The following is a 22,747-nucleotide window of genomic DNA, read 5'->3' as shown; positions in this document are numbered from 1 at the left end:
TTATACTATGTTTGTTAATGAAGTCATTGTTAAGTAAATACATTTTTATATCATTAGAAGGGCGATATGGCAGGTCTATTATATGGTTCCGTGTTACGCGGTTACGTAAGAGTAGAATAAATGCACTCTTCAAACATGAATTTACCTGCTATCCCATTATTAAGCGTACAAAATTTCGGTAACACTTTCTTTGCGTATTAGGCATGTCCAAATTAATGCAGAATGTAGTCCTTGTTTCTTCTTGTTTCCTTTTTTCTTGTCTGTTTCCTCTTCGTCCATCATGATCCAAGTTCCATGAATATCTATGACCAACAGTGAGATATGGAATAAAATGCACAGCAATGTCGGAGTAGTGAATAGGACGTACATAGCAAAGTCTCTTGCAAATTATTCATTATATCTGACAAATTTGAGTATCCTGGCCTCTCAAGACGACCGCATTGCTATCATGAGCCAGTCAATCAGGAAGCCGCTAGCGAGAAAAGCAAAGAAAGACGACTCTGGACCAGAGAAGGCAGGAAACACCGCCGCTGCTCTGCAACCCGAATCGCCTAGGTCGCCATCTTCTACAGACCACGGGGCCTCGGCCTCAGCTTCACCCGAGGCTCTCCGCCAAGGTGCTCGCCGGAAAACTGCTAAGGCTCCAGCAGCCCCATCGACATCAGCAGCCCAGTTGGATACACCGGAACTCCAATTCATCAATGAGGATGACGTAACCACACCTGCTGGCATTGCCCGGTACTTCAAAGCCGCGACAGCTAACTTTGAAAAGATGATACAAAGAGCCGTGTCATCTTTGATTGACAACATCAAGCAGGTGGAATTACAGCTGGGATCAGCCATTGACTATGAGAGCCGGCGAGTCACTGAAGTGGAGGCGAAGTACTCTCAACTGGAGAAGAGAATGCAGGCAATGGAGAAGGAGGTCAGCGCTCTGAGGTCAGAAGTTGCCAAGCAACAACAGGAGATCAACAAGAGCGAACGCTTCTCGCGGAGAAACAACATCCGGGTCATCGGGATACCAGAATCCGCCAATGGTGAGGAGGATTGCGTCGCCTTGGTTGAGAAAATAGTCCGGGAGAAATTCGCTATGAACGTCAGGGTCGAAAGAGCGCATCGCGACGGGAAGCCCGCGAAAGACCGTCCACGACACATCCTGTTCAAAACGCTGTCTTACCGCCAGAAAATCGAAATCATGAAGGCTCAGCGTGAGAAACTAGCGAACGAGCGCTACTACATGACGGATGACCTAACAGCCGATGACCTCAAAGAGAAGCGCAAGTGGTCTGCAACCGTACAGCAGCTGTACGACTCCGGGGTCAGGCTACGCTTCTACGCAGGTAGATGGAGGAGCAGAGGAGGAGCGCCATACGAGTTCAACTCTTAGATGGTATTGTGATCAGCCTATATCCAACACATACTCCAACAATTGTATCAATCATGTTATACCCCCTGTCTCTTACATTATTAAAACTCAGATCGTATTATGCGAATGCACTGATATATTGAGAATTTGCTATTTTTCCTTTAATTCTTTGCCTATCATTATCAAAACTCCCTATAATAATTATATACATGCACTACTCCATCAGTATACTGATGATTTGTCTCATGTACTAAAACTGCCTTTTATATTTTTGCCATTAACACTTCAGAATCTATCTTTACAATGATACCTGACTTAGATAATAATGTACAACCACTCATAGATTGTAAGTATTATTTGCCGGATGTATTCAATCGTACTTTTGTAAATGTTCCTGACAAATTTGGTTTACTTCATTGCAATGCCCGGAGTTTAAGTAAGAACTTTGATAATGTCACTGATCTGTTGACAAATATGTCTTTTTCTTTCTCAGTAGTTGGAATCACTGAAACTTGGTTAAACGCCACATCCCCAGACATATATAATATTCCTAATTATCATTTGGTTCGCAGTGACAGACAGGACGGTCGTGGTGGTGGTGTTGCTTTTTATATATATAAGTCTCTGTCCTATAAGGTCAGAAATGACCTTTCATTTGTTCATAATTCCGCAGAATTATCATGTATAGAAATAGACATGGTCAACAGTAAAAACTTACTTGTATGTAATATATATCGCCCCCCTAATAATTGTATTGATAGTTTTTTAGAAGATTTTGATGATATATTACATAATCTGAACAGAGAAAGTAAAATTATATGTTTAATGGGAGATTTCAATACAGACCTGCAACAGGATAACAACAATGTCAATCACTTCAAAAGTGTAGTATACTCGAACGCCTGTTTTCCAGTCATCGACAAACCTACAAGAATTGTAGGTAATTCGTCTACCCTTATAGACAATATATTTATCAATGTACACAATTGTCATATTCACTCAGGTCTTGTATATTCTGAAATCTCAGATCATATCCCTGTCTTTGTAATGATTGATTCCCCTCCTCCTCGTAGAAATGGACAATCATTTTATGCTCGTAAATTCACCACTGAAAATATAGCTAGGTTAAATGAAAATTTGCAGAATGAAGATTGGGAAGATGTTTTAACCTGTGACGATACCGAAAGAGCATATCAGTTATTCTGGGCTAAATTTGAGATATATTTCAACATTAGTATACCTAAGACCAAGGCAGGGAGAAAACGTAATAAACCTATAAAACCTTGGATAACAAGAGGAATTTTGAATTCTATAAATAAAAGAAATATTTTGTATAAAATAAGTCTTCATCAAGCTAGCCCTGAAAATGTTTCTAATTACAAGACATATCGAAATAGATTAACAAACATTATCAAACAGTCTAAAGAAATGTATTTTTCTAAAAAGATAGATAATGCTCAAGGTAAAAGTTCAACTATATGGAAAATAATCAATGAAATTCTCAATAAGAGTAAATCATCATCTGATTCTCAAGTATTTTATAAAGATGGCAATACTGTAAGTAATCCGGTAGATATTAGTAATATGTTTAATGAATATTTTGTGCATATTGGTCCACAACAGGGCTCTAAAATCGATAAGAGTAATTGTGATTTCGCAGATTTTCTGCCACAACCAATAGATTCATCCTTATTCTTAAACCCAACTGATTTTATTGAAATATTAAGAATTGTCTGTGCTTTTAAAAATAGTTATTCTGTCAGTCATGATGAAATCAGCACCTATTTACTTAAGCAGATTATAGGTAGTCTTTTGTCTCCCTTAGTCCATATCTTTAATCTATCTCTTTCTTCTGGTATTTTTCCAAGTTCCTTCAAAATAGCTAAAGTAATACCGATTTATAAAAAAGATGATCCCACGTGTGTAACTAATTACCGTCCCATTTCTATTCTCTCTAATTTCTCCAAAATACTCGAGAGAATTGTGTATAATAGATTGTATGGATTTTTGTGTCAGAATGATTTCTTCAATCCTGATCAATTCGGTTTCCGAACCAATCATTCTACTGATCACGCGTTAATGCAGTTATTTGATAGAGTATCGAGTGCCTTGGCAGATCGCAAACATGTAATTGGTATATTTATGGATCTGAGCAAGGCATTCGATACTCTTGACCACAAAATATTATTATATAAGCTACGACATTACGGGGTTCGGGGTACTGCACTTACATGGTTTGAAAACTATTTGTTATGTAGAAAACAATTTGTTTCCTTTGATTCAGTATCCTCCAATACACTACCTGTAACATGTGGAGTTCCCCAGGGTTCGATCTTAGGGCCGTTATTGTTTTTAATTTACATTAATGATATTTCAAACGCATCATCTATGTTACAGTATATATTATTTGCCGATGATACAAATGTGTTTTACTCACATGCTGACATAAACCACCTAGTTGCTATTTTGAACAATGAATTACCGAAATTATCTACATGGTTTAAAAGTAATATACTGGCACTTAATCTAAGCAAAACTAATTTCATTCATTTTAAATGTAAAAAAGCTGATTTACCAGAATATGAATTGTATATTGATGGTATATCTCTTGAAAGGAAAATATTTAATAAATTTCTTGGTGTGTATATAAATGAAAACCTAAAATGGGATGATCATGTAAAACACATCATTTTGCCTATATCCCGAAACGTTGGCCTGTTAACTAAGCTTCAGTATTTTTTACCAACTCGTGTATTGTTTACCCTGTATAATGCCTTAATCTTACCATATATATCGTATTGCAACATTATCTGGGCAACCCACAAATGTAACACAGACCGTATATTTCTCCTACAGAAAAAAGCAATACGAGTGTGCAGTCGAGCACGCTCTCGAGATCACACCGACCTATTGTTTTTCCAGCTTAAATCCCTTAAGATAAATGATATAAATTTTCTCCAAAAAGCTGTATTTATGTTTTGTCTCAAGTCAAACCTCTTGCCTCCAATATTTAACATAATATTTCGGTCAAATTCAGAGATTCACTCTTATCCAACCAGACAATCCACAAATTTACATTTATTTAACCCCAAAACCGCACTCGCGCATCATTCTATCAGACACTCCGGCCCTGACACTTGGAATTCCCTTCCCATCGAAATAAAAAACATGACCACTATGTATTCATTTAAGAAGGCTGTAAAACTTCACCTCCTTAAGCAGTATTCCCCAGGATAACATTCTGATTCCTTTATTGTATCATAATCAAATGTATATGAATATGTACGTGATACATAATGCATGGATGTGTGCATACACATATCGATTTATTTATCTATCCATATTATAAATATGAGTATGTATATGTATGTATAGGATAGGTACATCATGTATATTATATGAGCATGTATGTGTACGATGTGCCTTACCATTACTGCGTACATAAAACAAACACGATATATTTTGTTCAATGTCAGATAACAATATGTATAAGATATTTTGTATTCACACATTATTATTTTCATAGTGCATATTTGGTCATTACTCCGGCAAAGGCAACTGAACGTGTTAACTTTAATATCATTATCATACTGTATTTATCATCATTACTATCATTGTAAAGTAGTTGGAGTGGTACCCATATACTCTGTAACTTTCCCTTTTTCCCCTATACCCTTCCCTATTTCTCTCTTTCTCTATTCCCTATTCTATTCAGAGTAGGTAAGCATATAGTCTCCATACCGTCAAGCCTCGGCTTATTTTGGAGACCCTTCTGTTTAAGTTCCATAAGCTAGATATATATTTGTACTTGTCTTGTATAATTGTACTAAAAACTATGTGTTGATATACTGTTTGTCATAAATGACATGTACATGATCCTATCTGATGTAACGGAATTAAGCAGAAATAAATCAAATCAAATCAAATCAAATCAAATACTGAATAAAAACCTCATTAGGTATCGTTTGAACATACAGTTTGAGTTAGGATTCGATAAAAAGTATAGTTTCATTTCCTAAGCACAGTTTAAAACATGCTGACAAGCTCAATCATTACCAATATACATTGTATTTTATTTTGGTTTTGTAATAAAATCATTAGTTTTGCATTTCTCATGGTGTATGACGATACGGTGATTTTTTTTATCAATAATTCGAATTGATTTATTCCGTATATATATATATATATGTATATATATATATATATATATATATATGCTACATACATACATACATACATACATTACATAGATTTTGTGCATGGACCCAATAGTCGTCCATCAGAATTAAACCTTTATGCGCGGAATGTCGTAAGCTGTCCAAAGCTTTACTTGTACGAAAAACGATCTTTGAACCTGGGGAATGCTGGCAAGAATTATGCGTTTCATACTAAAATATTTTTAAAAGGGCATCTAGGCTTACCTCTTAAAAGTATTGCAACTTATGTATATGATGGAGCTCTCTTCCCTTTTTGGGACAAGTATTGCTGACAATTGAAAGCAAAATACGCGCCCCGAGCTTGCTCATTATAATTCGCCTTTCCTTCCGTCCTTGCTTCTATCCTCATTTTTTTCTTCCGTTGCTATTGATCTTTCATCCGTCCTTGTTTCTGTTCTTCCCGTGAACAGGTCTCGGCCTCAGTAATAATTGGTAAGCTAGCTTGCAGGCACCACCCTTATTGGTCTTACAGGAATCTGCGCCAAGGCTACTACATGCACAGAGTTATAAACAGGTCATTTGCAAGAAAAAAATACCATAGCTTTGTCATAAAATTTACATCGTCATAAAGCTTGAGATTTTCTGTCAAACTTTGCTAATGGCATTTCTACCATAAATATTTTTATAAATGTTAGACTTGGTTTAAGAAACAGAATGTTTTCCAGAAGCGCCTATGAGTTGCAGTCTAAAAAAAAAAAGAAGGATTCGAATTAATCTTTAGCTTGACAAACATTTATTTTTCTTTCAACCGAAGTCTCCTTCCCTATAGCACACAAAATACAGCATTAAAGTAAGGCAGTACACATTCCTTTTAATAAAAAAAAGGGGGGATAATTTTTTGATGTATCATCATTTGCATGTAGGCAGCAAATGTATACAAGTAAAAAATACTCATCATAATTTTGCGAATGCTACGATGGTTACCGATCCAATTTTGCATCGCCTGAATGACCCATACTATCATAATCCCATAACAATATATTAAATTTATGATTGCAATAAACAATACATGTGTTCCTCGACTTACTTACAGGGCTATTTCAGTAATTTAGGGGTTGAAGATCATCACTGAAATGACTGACGGATATGTTATGCCTTGATTCCTTCTAGATTTTTTTTTTGTTTTGTTTAAACATGATTCCGTTTGTCAATACAGAGTATCTGCTGTAAAGTCACAATATTCTGCCTGGTATACAAGCACGTTTTGTGAAGGCAAGTTTTAAGAATTCACCTAGAAATTTTCTATCTGCGCTATCAAAGTGAATCTTTAACAGTCCAAGCAAATACCCTGTGAAGGATAACGCCGAAATACCCTATAGAGGATAAAAGGGGAGGACCGAGCGAGCTCGCCGAACTTGGCTCAGTGCCAAGCGAATCGCCTTCACGTGTAAAGTCTATGGGAACCGGCAAAACCGCTTCGACATGCGTGTGTTTAAACACACACGGTGTATTTTGCTCACCGCGGCTTGCGCTCGTTTTCCCTCAGAGTGAAGATTATTAGTCTTTCCTTTCATAGACCCTTTTGCAGGATAATCCGCGGTGAGCAAAATTCACACGCTCTCTTTCATAGCACAACATGTTCGAAAATTTTGTCCACTTAGCCTCATTCAATCCGGCCTGAATTTGTCAGGCTATCGCTACTGAAACAGAGAAAAACGCGCACACACCGCGTGCCTCCGTGCAGTTAGCCCACGTGGAATGGCGATCGTATTGCTCTCTGGCTCGCCTTGCTTGCTTGGTTGCCGCTTTCGTGGGCTATCGTTCGCTGAAGCACCTAGAACGTATTTTCCCACGCCTCGAAAAGGGATCTGCAGTCACTATGTACATAGCCTACATTCGACTTTGAGAAGTGGCACCTACATTACCAGGCCGTGATTCTAACAAAAGTCACATCGGCCTTGACAAAGGGCTGCAATACAATCGTGGAGTCATTCTCTGCTCTTCGAGAACAATGAACGCGCTGAACCAGAAAGTTAAAAAAAAAACAACGTTGGGAGCCTGTCTCACTGTTGTGTTATGGGGTAGAAATAAAAGAGTTGTATTTGTTTCAACTTGGTCAATTCATGTTTAATTATAACTGCATCCATTTACCCAAAATATTGTATTCTTTATTGCACCGTAACAGCCACGTACATAATTATCCCACGAGACAATCTAAAGAATTTCATCTTCCCTTAGTGAGAACTGTACACACTCAAAATACATTTGTTTACGCCGGACCCAGATTTTGGAATAGCTTGGATAATGATTTAAAAGAATCTGTGAAGTTAATTACATTTAAGTATAAACTTAAAAAAAGTATTTGCTTTCTAAACATACCAGTTAATTTTGTCTAATGAAAAAACCCGTCATGTTTCACTTGTCCTTGAGATTTTGTATAGTGTGTCCATAGACCTTTTCCATCCCTCTCCTTTTCCTTCTCTATTCTTCCCTGCTCCTCTTTCCTCGTTCTTCGTTGTCTAGTATCTGTCTGAGTGCATTTCCTCAAGTTCTGTTATTTCTGTGTTTTGTGTTGTTATTGTTGTCGTTATGTTTTTTGTGGCGCCGATTGCATATCTTCCTTTCCGTTCAATTTTCTTGGCATACCTGGCCCCATAGTGTCTGTGCCACAAATGTGATTATTGTTATATAGTTATATAATTATCTCAATCATAGACTGTAGTCACCAATCTTAAAGCATTTGAAATAGAATGACATTGGTAACGTATGTTACATGATGAAATTTACGCCTCATGAAAGAAATTATCACACCACAAAAATAAAGCAAAATTATGTGTTCATATTTTTAAACTACAAAATTGAATATTTGTCTCGTGGATTGGTATAAAAATGAAACCTGTTCTAACAACTTTAATTTTCCCGTTTTGTGATTGTCCAATTGTGCCGAAAAAGTGGTTTTGGGCCTGCTGTACGAAGGAACCTCACTCATCTCACATTTGATATAATGTACATGTAATCACAACTGTAAATTTTGGAAATACATTATGTAGGATGAAATCGATGCTTACATCTTTATAGTATGATCTTCAGGAGACATTAAAAGATGGTATCAACGCAGTTTATCAGAAAAATCAAATGTGCATTGATCACGTCCCTGCGTTGATCTTGGGAAAGTGCTGTGACATTGAAAAGGCAGTCTCGCTCGGCAGAGTGTCTGCTGTGGAAAATCACTGTGAAACACATACACATACCATCCAGGGTTCTTCGGTGGGGGTGGGGGAGTGATGTTGTTTTTGTGTTTTTATCTTAATTCCTTAGTCGGGTTTCCTGGATTCCAGTCAGCTGCCACTGAGACCATTAGCACGGTACAGTTTATCCCTGTGCACTAACTAGGCATAATTATTCAATTCTCTTTCCACCTCCCTGATGGTATGGAATATACGTTGCCATGACTGCATCGATAACATTTTTTGGAGACTAAGATGGCGTTTTGTGTTATATCTACTTGGGACTGTGATAGAATCATAACTGAAAATACAGCTGTAGTTCCAGTTGAGGAGATGTGTGATACCATCGTCTTTACAGTTCGGCAAGTGTACCGGCCACGGGAAGGTAGGAGAACGAAATCCATTCAGTTGCCAAAACTGGGTTTTGAAATTGCGTTTGATCGTCTATAGAAGATGTTCTTACTCTTATATCATAGATACTGCAGATGGCTGTTTTCTCAGTCACAGAGTGATACGGTTTGATACTGGATGTGACTATTAAATACAGATTTAATAATTGATACATCATGAACATGATTTGAAAAGAAAAAATGGTTATACGTTCTTCTCAAGATATAAGTCACAACTGTATCTTGATACTCCGAATTCAACACGTTCTGAATGATGCCAGTTTTTGTTTTGTTTTTGCTTTTGATGTTGTTGACACCCTTGTTGCTTTTGCTGTGGGTGCTTGTGCTTGTGTGCGTACGTGAGTGTGGGGGACGATGTATTTTGTTTATTTTTATCTTTATTTTATTATTTGTTATCATCCTGCAGCGACTATGTGCACTTAGTGTAGTTTTCGATTTGTGCAAATTGTTAAACCCATCTTAGCGCGGGTTACTATACTTGGTGGATGTGAAGACTGTGTGTGGTATCTCCAAGGAGGTACTAGGCGAGCCTAGTACCTCCTTGGTATCTCCCCGGCTGGTACGTGACGCTGGTACGTGACGCTGCGACTTGTCCGGCCTGCATGTGGGTGTACAAGGCCACCCAGCTCACGGCGAGCGTGCAGCGCTCGCACGAGCCAGCAAAATCCGCAGAATTACCAGTCATAAATCGGAACGACCGGCAATGAGAACAGAGATAACGATCGCAACGCTTCGTTGAGCCGCTGAATAGCCCTGAGAGGGTATTTCAGGTTTATCCCTCACAGGGTACTTGCTTGGACTGTTTAAATTAAAGTTATCCATTGGTCATAGGATACTGTAACCTCGTGTTTGAGGGCATCCTAGCTACAATCAACGTTTACAGCTGGTTTAGCTGTCAGAAAGTCTTTATTTTTCACCCTAAGTGCCCATACAGTGTTTAAAAATAATGATGCGTTTTACCATCATAGCAGTTTCACCAATTTTTTCATCAATGTATCACAAAAAAGTAGGACCCTGCATCAGGAAATTGCAGTGGTCTGTCCTGTAGTAGTTGTATGTTTAATCTAATCATGATATAAAGACAGCTATCAAACTAGGTGTTTATAAAAACAAAAAATCCCACTTTTGATCCATAACAGTTTAAAAACTGTACATCACATAACTCTGACACTGATATGGGCAATAACTGAATTTTATTAGAGGTATTTTGAAAATGTTGGCATAATCAGATTCACTAAACAAATGCTAAATTCAAGAGTATTTTTTAAGTTTGGGTTAAGATTCTGCTTTATTTTCAACACTCTGTACAAAACGTTAACTTTACTCAGGAGTCCTTGGTGTGTATGGGAATGGCCATGTTTGAATGCTTTATCACTCATTCATGGGGAACTCCACTATCGCAGCTAGTCTTACATTCATCCTGAAATGTAGTGTATGCAAGCAGGTGGAAGCATGAGCTCACTTTTTTCATGTGCATGCATTTTACATTTACCATGAACTCAGACTAGCAGTGCCCAGGGCAATCCATCGTGAATTATCAATAAAGTATTCATGTGCACTGGAGCAAGAGACCATGACAGGAGCAGGCTAGTCAGCAGAGCTCTGAAAAGGTGGTATTCATGTCCATTGTTCATTGTAAGCACACATACATACACTTCATAGGTTCCAGTGTAAAAATCTAAGTTTTAATTGTACAGAGGGTTCAGAATTTGACCGAAATCTGGAACTTAACTTGAAAGTTAGCCATGGATTTAATGAAACTGAATTATGCTTCAATATTCAAATCACTTCCAACTAAATTGAGCACTATTCAGCCATCACTTACATCAGTGACAGTGTTATCTTTATCTGATACATAGTTAACACCTAGTACAATGCTGGAGTAACATTGGGCAATAAACGTCTTCGTGCGCGTATAAAAACGCATGTGAGTACAGTATCAAGTACTCAAATCACAAGATAACGGTGTATCTGAACTCCATGGCATTGGGTTGGAAGTTAGAATGCTCTTTTTATCATTTCGTGCAATTAGTCCAGGCTAGAAGGCACCCAACCTTGTTTTTTGATATATACAATGTTTTTTGATGGTTTCTTGTCAATTCGAGGGTGCTGATTCCAAATCCGATTGATGCCACTCGCGTAACCTTGAGCATTTTCGGCAAAATGCAAAAATCCAAAATGGCCGCCAGATATGCTAATTCGGCCGTGATAAACACAATAATGTGCATTATATGACCAATTATTCCACCAAACTTTGTACATTTCTGTTCCTAGAGTTACTCCATTTGCATTTGCAAACTAATTTTCATTTCATATAGGTTCATTTAGCATTTAAAGCTCATTTTTATATTCAAAATGGCCGCCATTCCTATGCTTATGTACTATATGAATGGCAAAACATATGCATGGAAATATAGAACAAATTTACTGTATTTCCAGTCCCGTACCTACGCTATCATAAAGTGTTGCATGTGCAATATGTTGGGTGTCACTTACAATATATAGGGGGCCTACATATATAAGCATTTAATATTCATAAACCTTACGATGTTGAACACAATTTCTTATATATTTCATTTGTCTCAACAAAAGTCTCAACAATATAAGTTCACTAAACGTCTCGCAAGGAATCAATATACCATCACATTGTACATGCCGGTTGAATATAAAAATGTAATACTAACACAATATATTAAGGAGCCTAGATACATGGTATTTATCAAATAATGTTGAAAATGGAGGGGAAGCTAGAAAGCAAAGCTTGTATTATGCATTCCCCTAAAACCATATTAACAAACTACAGAAAAATCCTATACAGTAAGTGCAGAGATACATGGTTGCAGACAAAAACACATCGGACATTAATGACACGACTAAAAACCCTTTACATTGTAGATTTTTTTTTCCAGCAAGGAGTTGGGGGGGGGGGGGGGAGCAGTCCTGAGGTAAGTTCGAAATGGATCATAATCTCCATCACTTTGATATGATTTAATATAGAAGTGCCGCCTTGATATTATCGAGCAAACCTGATTTTCTTCTTGAATTAAAACAACAACAAAAACTGTTGAAGGCATAAACGAAACTGTCCTAATGCAATACCGTACAAACTGTTCATTAAACATCAACCAAGGAGCAATGTGAGATACCTCTTTCAGTTCTCTCACAGTTCCCAGGTGTTGATAATAATTATACACTTTGACATCATGATCTCATTCAGTCTTGTCTTAAAACTAAAACTGTCATTTTTATTGTCTTTAAAGAACCCTTTAATTGTATGTTTAGCAGCAGGCGACATCAGCCCCAAATTTGCAGAATTCTCAGGCTAAAGATGCATATTAGTCCAGCAATTGTTTTAATTGCAACCACATCTGGTGATATTCAGCACTTCCTCAGGGGTCAGAGGGCGATTATTTGCCATAGAAACAGGATGAAGACATGAAGACTTGCTTGATCACCACCCGTTGAAGCCCTGTGGCTTTGTTGCCAGGCCAGAGACAGTGTTGTAGGTAACTTGGGTGGTATCAGAGATGACATCAGACCAGCATCTGTACCAACCTGTTTTGGGGTCAAAGCTTTCAAGTTACAATAGGGAAATCTAGGCTTGTGGGATTTCAGGCGCATTGATGGCAGGTTGTTCAAGGGGGCATTTCATGAAGTGTTTTGTCAGATCTTTTCTTTTTGACAAACTGTTATAAGCTATAAAATCCTTGCATCTAATTGGCTGAGAGCAAATTTGTCAGACAAATTTGTCAGACAAAACGCTTCATGAAATGCCCCCCCCCCCCCTGCTATCGTGTTTGGAAGGTCAGGGTATGCGTTGATGGCACTGGTGACACTTGCCATCCTTTCCTTCCAGTGTGAGGGAGAGTGATCGAGTGCCAGTGAAGGAGGGTGGACTTCCTTAGCCTATGCTTGGAAGGCTTGCCACAGAGGGCTACCTTGAACATAGCCTTGACAAGATGGTTACTAAGATGGAAGGCATGGGTCTGATGATAATCTAATAAAGGTTGGGGCAAAGTCTCCAGAAGATGAAGTACATCACTATTGTCTTGAGATGGGTCAGTATACTCGGCTCATGTCATCCAAGGACTTTCTATGAGACGTAAAGGCAAGATCATCTGCAAACTTCCTCCGTGAAGTGAATGTAATGTCACCACATATATGTTAAAAAGACCTCTAGTGGAGTTAGTTTATACAGCCACCATTAAGGAGGCCATCATTCAGAGTCCTAACACAGCTGGTCTGGTTACCGAGAGCAATCCTGAATCTGCAAATGCTGAAGATTAAAGACAAGCAGTGTGAAGTTGTTATAGCACTGCTTTCAGAATGAGGCAGCACTGTACAGATCTCAGAGTCTCCCTCGACATCATAGGCCTATACTCAAACACATTCACTCCGAAAAAAACGGTGGTAAAATTCATCTACCATATATAATTCATCTAGGTTAACATTAAAACTTTGGGGCATTGTTTTCATTTCAGAGATTTGACAACAGGAAGTGAGGTGGTCCCTTTTTCCACTTTCCCCTGCCTCATGTTCTTTCTCGGATGAGGGGACTGAAAAGTTTGTATAATATCGCTTTAAGATAATGTAGAGCAGGACAGTTTCATTTGTGTCATCATCTAGGATTCAGCCTTTTAATTCAGTAAATCAGAATGAATATTTTGATGTTGAACATGTCAAGGCAAGTAAGTATCAAATGATCGTATCTAATAATTCCTGATAAACGATCTTGATGTTGGCGTCAATTCAAGTTTTGGTGGATTTTTCCAAATACCTAGGGAAAATTTTAGATTGAGGTAGCAAATTTGGATGTTTGCATCAAAAAATAAAACAGCCTTTGTTAGTAAAAACCTTCTGATTTATAATCAGCACACAAATTGGTAAACAGTGTACCTGAGTGACAGAAAAAAAAAAGAAAATTTGTTTATTTCACACTCTCTGCCGTTCATATTGTGCAGGGGTATATGAGTGGCATCCATTTTGAAGTTTTGTATTAAGAAGAATAATAATAAGCCTAAAAACAATAAACTTTCTGTTTGTTTGCTTGTTTGTTTGCTTGTTTTGCTATTGGCACTCATCAGATTTGCATTGCACATGCAAAACTTGATAAAAGCGTAGGTATGTGACTGAAAATTCGTCTTCTATTTCTATGCATATTTTTTGCCATTCATATAGTACATGAGTATAGGAGTGGCGGCCATTTTGAATTGAAAATAAGCGTACCTCTTCAAATGAAAAATTTCTTGCATGTGCAAGTAGAATTACTCAAGGAACAAAAATTTAAAAAAAACTTTGATGGAATAATTTGTCATAAAATTGACATAACTGGGATTATCATGGCCAAATTAGCATATATTTTGGATTTTTGCGTTTTGCCGAAAATGCTCAAGGTTACGCGAGTGGCATCAATCGGATTTGGAATCAGCACCCTCGAATTGACAAGAAACCATCAAAAAACATTGTATATATAAAAAACAAGGTTAGGTGCACTTTCTATGGAGCCTAGCCTGGACTAAATTGACTTGAAGGCATTGAATGGGGGGGGGGGGGGGTGACGAATTTAGCATGCAAGATGTCAAAGTGAAACTTCATTGTATGGCGACACGCTGTAGTGGAGCAGGGGGAAGTCCCTTCTGAAATTGCACTGATATCTCCTGTGTATAATTGAACGTCACCTCCTCTATACATCACAATATGCATTCTGTATAATAGTCTAGTGTAAGGACAACCACTCTTCGTGCTTCGCAGTTCTACGATTAAATGCAGTAAGTATAAAGGTTTCTTTTGGATTACCTAGTCTCTGTCATCGCTTTTCATCTTTTACCATCAAGAACAATGCCATTGTATTGTAATTTGTATTTCTCCTCCCAACTTTAGCGCCTATTGTTTCACCTAGAAAATTGTACTCGCGTAACTTAAGTACTAATGAATGGGTCTGCGTTGCAGCGTTGCAGAGGACCGTAACTGAAGATCTTATTGTATGTTTAGCTTTGTAGACAATCAGGAAATACCGATAGGTCCCGTCCAGGCCCTGTCAATTGAATATCACTGAGTAATTTCAACTTATGCCATTAATAATGTCCATAAATAACGCTCTTGAAATCAGTCTGCGTACCAGAGGCTTTTCATCATCTAAATGGAAATATACTGGAATTTAAATCTTTGGCGGCAATTTTTAATATCTTAGAAACATCAAGAATGCAAAAGTTGCATCATCTACATTCGGACTCGGCACACTCGAAATGCGATACAACTTTGGTGTGTCCAGTTTTACACCGTTTGTAAGGAAAATTGCAGGAATTTCAGTTTTTGGCGGCCAATTTAGCAGTCATTTTAGATATCTCAAAACTCTCAAGGATGCAAGAGTTGCATGACCCAAATCCAAATTCAGCACCCTCGAAATATGGTAAAACTATAAAATAAAAAAATGGGTGGACGGTAAAACAAGGCTAAGCCCAAGTCTCACTTTGGCACCTGGACCAAATGGTAAAGCTTCAGTCATACACCGAACAAGAAATGGGGCCAGGTTTATCATGACTAAACAATTTTAGATGATATTAGACAAGGTGTAAGCATATGATATCAATAATACCCGTAAATATCTTTTTCTGTAAATGTTAAGACTCTATACTTACGCAAGGAAAAAAAAAATGGGGATTCGGTTTACTGTTAGAACACGGTGCCAGACGATGTCACTGTTAAGATTTCGTATTGCTAGTAGGCTTTTGTTTATCAATGAGAAAATTGAAATGCAGTTTATGGAAACGAAATTGATAAGTTGTTAAAAGAGAGAAGAGAGAGAGAATGAAAACGATGGATTGTTGTGCAGCAGGGGGAAGGTAAAGGGAAGCAGGTGAAGATTGCCTGGCGAGAGAGAGAGAGAGAGGGAGAGAGAGAGAGAGAGAGAGAGAGAGAGAATGAGATAGTAAGACCTATCAATAGAGGGAAGAAGTAAACAGAAGAATGAGGCAAAATTGTATTATTTAGATAGAAATGTATCGATTTTATTGTTCTTGGATATGTATCTGTAATTTTAAATGTAAATGCTGAGTACACTTTATAATATGTCACGTGTATTTAGACTTTATTCTGTATATTTCCCATGGTACTGTGTCGGGAATTTTTTTTCCTATGGTTTGTTTATCCTGCTTTAATCCAGGAGGCAACCTAGGTTGTAAATGTTGCATTGTGGATATGATTTAAAAAAAATGTTGAACAATAAAGCATATACGCGTATATAATCAAAATGTTATAAACATGATGTGCTTGCAATAATCCGAATTTTGCCACCTGACTGCAACCAGCACATCAAATACATGTATTCGTTTTTGTTTTCATGCTGACTTTTATCTCAAAACGAAGAGGATTCTGAACTTACGGAAAGAATCGTTTTAACAAATTTGATTGATCAGGTCTGAAGCTGTTTGTTTGTGTGTGTGTGTGTGTGTGTGTGTGTGTGTGTGAAACCAACATTTGAAACAGCATTCACATTGATGTAATGGAGGGCTCCATTGTGATGTGTATTCAAAGAATATATTAACATTATATTTTATTAAGTTTCACAGAACTTTTATGATTGATTTCCAAAAAGTGTGCGTGTCTCTCTGTCTTTCTGTGGTATAGGTCATTAACTTGTGTGTGCCAATTTTAACAGTATACGTAATTATGTTTAAATAGATATTACAAATTGTATTATGTTGATGTTATGTTATAATCTCATAAGGACAGCGTTATAAAAAAGCAAAGCCTTTTTGCCTATCTCCGAATGTTTTCAAGATGTGATGTATATTTTGTAATGCATGGTTTTGCTCATTTTTTTATTTAAAGCAAAAATGTGGGCATACTGATGTAGAAACGATCCTCCAAACACTCATGATAAACATGTCATTGAATTGCATTAGACTGGCTAAAAACTGTTCAGGTAAAAAAGAAGATATAATTTGTTCATAACATTGCGAAGGTATAAGCGCCGGCACGTACAAAAACAACGACGCATAGTTTGTTCAACAGCAGTAAATGTTGTTATGAATTTCCTAGACAAAAGTGTGACCTTGGAGCGAAACGTTCAGACATACTTGTCTGACGTTCAATAGAATAGGGAGACTGTGAAATAGTGCAGAGAAAATGAGTAATATGGGAAATTTGAGGGGAAATTGTGTTCAAACGACACACGATACACAGTTACTCCTGCATTGTGGTCATACAGTATTCAAAGCCCTGAAATGAGGGAATATGTAGGCGCATTGTTGACTGTAGTGTCAAGTTTGCTTATGGAGGATTAGGGGTGCCCCTGGGGTCTTTAGGTTCTCGTTACGTATCATAATTCATTTCATTTGACTCCATATCTATATTAAGAGCCGGATGTCTTGACTTTTTAAGGTGGCTTTCGTGATAATTTTGTCTCCCTACTCTATGAATATCTGTCCCTACCACTCATCCTCCTCTACCCCAGAATAGACCTGTACTGGTTAAATCTCGACTCAGCAGGTCCAAGGTCCTCCATCAGGACTAATGTATGAGAAGGAGGGATTTCGGATTTATCCTTTTTACGTTGCATCCTTAATGTTTACAACTGTTTAGCTGGATGCATTTTAATCAAAGTTGTGGCAAGGCAAATTGCCATGTGGAGTCAAAAAAGGGGCAATCCGGACGATTTTCATAATTTCACATCTTGTAGTACATAAATCGACAGCTCTATGTATAGATTTGTGGAATTCATTGTGGTCTTTGAGCAGAGAAACCATTACTCTGAAAAATATTAAACAAATTACACTGAACAGTGTTGATGACATAGGAGCCTCACATATTTCAGAAATGTAGCATTGTTATTCCATTACAATACTGCTTGATTGACAAGTTCACCTGTGTGAAATGTATGCCCACCTTCTTCTTTTGTTCTGTTTCCTTGAGCCCCAACTCGTGCATTATTATGGAGAGGCTGCCATGTCATCATCCTTGTTCATTGCAATTTGTTATGAATTTTGAAAACATTCTTATTCCTCTTTCCAATCACTATAAATTATGAAACTCTGTACTCACAATAAGTAATTTATCGTTGTTCAAATGTAAAAATCTGAAAATCATCCGGATGTCTCCTTTAATAAAAATGAAATGCGGTGAATTGAGTAATAGTGTTTTGACCACATCGGCCGGTACAAAAGCGAACTACCGTACAAGACCGTCATGACCAATACGGTTTGGGTACTGTTTACTATGGTAATTTTTAACCGGGGGCTTCTAGTATGCCTAACAAAAGATAACTTATGCACTGACATAGCGGCGCAACTGGCTCATTGCATACCCCATTGAAAGTGGTTACATTGTTCTTCTTTCGAAACTCCCAGTTATGGCCGCCATAAGTTACATAAGGCTCATAGGACTTATGCAACGACATAGCAACGCACCTGGCTCATTGCATAAGTTATTGAAATTGTTGTTGTTTTTTCTTCTTTGGAAGCCGGCCCCCACTTATGACGGCCATAAGTTACAGTGGTCCGAAGTCGAATTCCTCTATGACGGTTACAGTACCAATGCTCTCGCTCATGGGCCTTTATATAACAAAAGAGATCATGACCACCAAAGGCTGTGTCATACAAACAAATAAGATCCACTAAACGTAATGGCCGGCGACAGTGACCAATAACATTTATGACCGCACTAAATCATGATGAGCCTTTTTTGACCATCCAGACACAGTGTCAAGTTTATCCTCAGTAATGACGCCATGGGTTTGATGAATTGATTCAAGATAAGGTAATAAGTTGTCAAAACATTCACCGTTAACGTTTGTTTGTTTTTTTCCGGTAGCATCCTAACAGGAGTGATGGGTTGAATTCTTTAAAAAAGTTCACGGGGTTTTTATTGTTGAAAAAAAAATGTGTCGGCCTATGTTAATGATTATAATATTTGAATTATGTTATGCAAACTCTGGGATAGTTTCATTCTAAATGAATGAATTATACATCGAGCAGCAGGGTAAATTGTTAGGCTATAAGTCTATGATATACACTCGTACATATTTTTTTTTTGTCATATGCCCTAAGTGATTTTAAGAGCAATCATTGTTTTCGTGAAAAAATGAAAGCACACACCCATAACACACAAACACACAGAGAAAATGCATTTTAAACATTTTTTTGGCCAGTTGGTAGGATAGTGACGCAATCAATTCTGTAATTACGTCTTGTTTTCTAAAGTTAATATGACTGCGGGTGTATTGACGTCTGTCTCCTACATTTCCCGGAGAGCAGTGTCCCGTCAAATATATTCCAAGTTTGATTGCACGTTTCTTTCAGAAAACTAAGATTGTCATCACGAAAAGTTACGACCAAACAAAAGAAATTTATTCGATTTTAAATACACGTACTTATAGGCAGTAGCTCCACACTGACAGTGTCGAGATGACCGGAAAATTTTTGACTCATATAATTATGTAAATCATAACAGTGAACAATGAAGACACGCCTGCATTTCTATTACTTTTTCCCAACCACCATGACCACGTACTGTGTGGTATATGCAGAAAAAGAGAGTTTACATAGACATAATCGATTATTCTTACTTTACAAAATTTTTACAGACTCTGTCATAGTCTAAGTTAGTAGTACTTTGAGCACATGTTGGATAGGATGATAGCTGTGTCCTGTCTGTGTTCTGATATTTTGACATTGAAGCTCCAGCCTTCTTTTCTAGGAAAAAAAAAATCTCATCTTTCCCAGCCAAAAATTTCATTTTTCGAATGATACTGAAATGTTCTTGAGCACAGTATGTCAAAAAAAAAATGATACAATCAGATTTCCGCCTTGATAAGTTTGATATAATAAAACTGTCTGACTGCTATTTTATACGGTCTAGAAATATAACATCTTACTTATACATTGCAACAACAAAAAAACATTTACTTTGGTTAAGTTGTCACTGAGAAATGTGGATCTTTGTAAGGGGGTGGGCGCAAACAATATTTCCGGTGCTACTTCCGGGTTTCAGCTCATTTATTTTTTATTTTTTACAAGAAATAAAGAGGGGGCTCGAGCCCGGTGCAACCCACTCTGGATCCGCCACTGGGTCTGTTTCCTCCAAGTTTAGCACTGAATGCTCTTGGAACTGCATATTAATCTGTGAACATAATGGGCAGAACTTGGAGAGAAGAGATTCCTGACATGCTTGACAAAGGTCCTTATTTCTCTCTGACCACTGAAGTAAATCGGATGAATATTTCGTTAAGATGTATTTAAGAAGTTAAAGTTTCATAATTTGTGGGTTTTTTTTTTTTTGGGGGGGGGGGGGGGGGAGTGTGGTGGAAAATGCCTTTGGGACCCTTAGCCAGCAAATTCAGATGTCTCCTCAAAATTTAAAGCAGAAGTCCAATACTGTGAAGAGTATAGTGGAGGCATAGGCATAGGCATATGTGACCCGTTGCACAAAAAAAAAAAAAAAGGAGGATCCGAAAGTCGGGCAAGACAATTTTCTGAAAATGACATGAAATTATTCCCTTTATACTCTTCAACTTATGTCATATATAACATGACTCATGAAAGTACTCGGTTGCGAAGATATCGATGATTTTACTAGAGCATGTCGAGTGGCTTAAGAAATCAGCGTCTCGAGAAAACCGCCTTCAAAGTTTTCCTTCCGACGCTATCATGATCAAGGGCAAGCAAGACATTTTTCACCGTTTGACAATAGAAGGTACGCTCCCAGCAACCTCCGCGAAGTTCATTAAAGCTTAGCGCCAGCGGTCTACGCACGACTATTCGGTAACCAGGATGCCACGCACTTACCAATGAGATCACTCCCTCTTTGCTAGGGGCGGAGTCTAGCTGTGGCGCTAAATCCATATCTTCGGACACGTTTCTGTTCCGTTGAAAGTCGGAAAAGCATGGCCCAGGAAAAATACTATTTTCTTGTCTTTCCTATGACTATTTAGCTTCGAAATTTCGAGTATTCTAGCAATTTCCAACTGCTTTTTCTTTAAAAGTGACACATCATATATCTGACAATCAATTATCTTAATTTCGTAATAAATCATTTTCCATCAATTCTATTCGTCAGGCGTCATCAAGCCAAATTAACTTGATGTTATCATGGCAAGCTAAAATGAAGTATATATCACCCTGAAGCTCCTTCTAAACACTTCATACGCTTTCAACAACACCACCTGGCAACAAATATACTTCCCCACCCGCTCCATGTACCATAAACAACATTTCAAAATGTATGTCTTTTACCCTGATGACACTCCCTCTTGATTTTCAAAGTATCTGTTGGCGTAGTTATTACAAAGAAACATCGACAATTTAAAAAACTTTGCAAATCTAATGAAGAAAAAATGGTGTTCACTTCTCTGTGTCGATAACGTGACCGTTGGACAAAACATGGTCTGACTTTCAGTAGAACGAAGAGAGTCAAGCCATATGTATACATTTATATCTTCTTTACCACATTAGAGCTACGAGTTACTATGGCAAAGTTGAAGTCACTCCAAATCACGGTGCTGCTCGTGGCGACGTTGGGTAAGTTAAATACATTTGCAACAGGAGTAGTTAATTTGTTCCCTACAATTATACAGGGGTTGTCTTTACATTGAACCAGCGATATTTCAATCACGTCATTTTGATTGATATGGAGATTTACATTTCTTACGTCCCATTCATTCAATAGCATCTTTTCTCAATACATACTTTTCCAGAGTATGTGCTTTCTTTCCAATTACACAGGTTAGGGGAGTCCATTTGAATCGAGTTATAAATCATTTGAAAAAATAAAAGTCTGCTGTTTCTGAATCTGTCTGGCGACTTTTATTGGTTTTGTGATACAGGGTCACATGTATACACATTCCTATGTGTTAACAAAGATATTTCATTCTGATTCTTTCTCACAGATATAATTTTGGGTGCAGAGGGATACTTTACAGACGGAGGTAGGAGGTCCATCCAACCTGTTGCGTTTGTAATAATGTCCTACTTTTGTGCAGGTTCCTCGTGGGGTGGGACCGAATGAGTGCAAAGGATACTGTAACACTGATTACTGTTAAACACATCTTCCATAACATGCTGTAACTCTGTCTGCACTATCGTCAATATCGCCTATTGGCAGATGGAGTAATGTTAACCGGTCCTCAGGAAAAGCTGCTACAGTTTCCAAAACAGATTTTCCGCTTTGATATGGTTCAATATTTTTTGAGGCTCTGAAAAGATTTTCACTGATTTACGATTTATCCAACGTTGTTAAAAAAAAAGGATGAGCCAGAAAAAAAAAATGACCAAAATGCTAACAGATAATATTGACATAGTTATTACGAATTATCAGTGAAGAGTTTAGATGAAATCAGAGAGTCCAAACTGCAAAAGGCCCTTTGTATAACAAAAAGTGTCCCATATCCTAAAATTTAGGTTATGTATTCCAGCTCAAATAAAGATTAGTTTTAAAATGTCACCATTTTGATCTTCTGAACAAACTCCACTCACTATTCCTTTATCTAATCACCTTACTTGATAGTTCACTCGTCATCAATTCCACATTGTTTAGGGGGAAAGATGCAGCCAATAAAGATTGAAATGATTACTTTCAGATAGACACAATTAT

Source organism: Diadema antillarum, unplaced genomic scaffold (assembly GCF_040938485.1).
Source record: "Diadema antillarum isolate AM-2024a unplaced genomic scaffold, OU_Dant_1.0 seq00000400_RagTag, whole genome shotgun sequence".
NCBI classification, from domain to species: Eukaryota; Metazoa; Echinodermata; class Echinoidea; order Diadematoida; family Diadematidae; genus Diadema; species Diadema antillarum.
Note: the sequence above shows the minus strand (reverse complement) of the source record.